Genomic DNA, 1,546 nt, shown 5'->3' with positions numbered 1-1,546 from the left:
TAGAAGGTACACAAATCGAAGAGGGTATCAAATAAACCCTAGATCCAGAATATAACAGAGCATGTGGTTAGGTCACTACCTAAGACATATGTGATCAGGTAGATAATATGCAGTGCAGCATAAATAAACAAACAAACATGTAACTAATCATGTAGCGACCAACCGAAACAAACAGATAACACAATTATTGTTATATGTTAAACATATTATCATGCATATCAAAAGACATAAGTCAAAGTACCCGCCTCCAATAAAGTGGTCCAAATCCGACTCCGAGATACTCGTCTCGCGTCAAGATCCTGTGTTAAACAAACAAATATATATTTTTTATTTAGCTAAATCCTACTGAATACCTAAATAAACAAATCTCTAAAATTGAATTAGGGCAAAACCCTAATCAATAACTAATAATCCATGCATACAACCTTACACTAATCTTGTATCAACATGTTTCAATTAATGACATTCTAATCACACTCAACATTCAACTACAACCTTTAAACTAAAAACATGTCTTACTACATGTTCCAAACTAAACTCATCTACAGCATACTCAAGTATCAAATTACACTAATCAATCACTCTATACGTACCTCAATTCACACACTGCTCTAGATCCGCAACCAACAAGTAGCTGTTGGAAAGAAGGCTGCCGGAACCAAGAACAAGCAAGCCTCACAGCACACAACCTCACTGCTGCAATCAAAACGGATCAATAGCAGATCAATCAATCCAATGACACACCAATGGAACAAGAACCTCACCTTGTTGGCTATGACCTAGGGCACGACACAGAGAAGGGAGGAAGTGAAATCTGTGGCCACCGACGGCTGTGTACCCTAACTAGGGCACGGCTTGGAGCAAAGAGGAGAGAATCGGGCTGGGGGCTTGATCGGTCGTAGTCCTGTGCTCGATCTCTCCGCGGCCAGGGCAACAGGGAGTCGACTATGGCCCTAGTCACCGGCGGCAGAGGAGTAGAAGGAAAAACCGCTCGGGATCAGGGAAGGAAGTTAGGACACGCACGGAAGACCGGCAGCACTTCCGTCCGGCGTCGACACTGTGCAGAGTAGAGGAGAGGCGGCTCTCGTCGCCGGCGGCAGAGGGGAGAGTGTGCGCACGCGAGAGAGATGAGGAGAAGATCGGGTTTGGGAGAGGAAACCGGCGCGAGGAAGAAGGAGAAAAGGAACGGGCGGAGAAGGTGTCGAGCACGGGGAAAAAAATAAGAGAAAAAGAAAAGATAAAGGAAAAATAATAATAAAACTTTTCCTCATTAAAACAGGGTAGTCTAAACAGGCTTTTCCGAGCCCCGTTTTTATCCCCGTTAACTCGTCCGTACGAGCTCCGAAAAATTCCCGAAAAATTCCCAAAAATTCTGGAAAATTCTCTTATTAATATTCGCCTATTTTTCGGTATTTTACAATTCGACTGTAAGATCAGTCGACTGATATGGGACATCAGTAGACTAACGTCGAATTGAAGAGCACAAAAACAAATGAGACCCGCCTGCTCCACTCAACTGATGGTCATCGTCGACTGATGTGGGACA

The 1,546-nt window shown here is 43.6% G+C and overlaps 1 long non-coding RNA gene across 1 annotated transcript; it reads right to left on the bottom strand.

Moving 5' to 3' along the window:
* Window positions 1–242: 242 nt before the first annotated feature.
* Window positions 243–887, bottom strand: LOC121987891. The gene is made up of 3 exons (XR_006113758.1): window positions 765–887; window positions 594–693; window positions 243–299 (listed from the first exon to the last, which is right to left on the bottom strand). It is a non-coding gene; the product is annotated as an uncharacterized LOC121987891 (long non-coding RNA).
* Window positions 888–1,546: the final 659 nt, after the last annotated feature.

Source organism: Zingiber officinale, chromosome 5B, assembly GCF_018446385.1.
Source record: "Zingiber officinale cultivar Zhangliang chromosome 5B, Zo_v1.1, whole genome shotgun sequence".
NCBI lineage: Eukaryota > Viridiplantae > Streptophyta > Magnoliopsida > Zingiberales > Zingiberaceae > Zingiber > Zingiber officinale.
The sequence above is the reverse complement of the archived record's forward strand: the minus strand, read 5'-3'. Positions and strand labels throughout refer to the sequence as shown.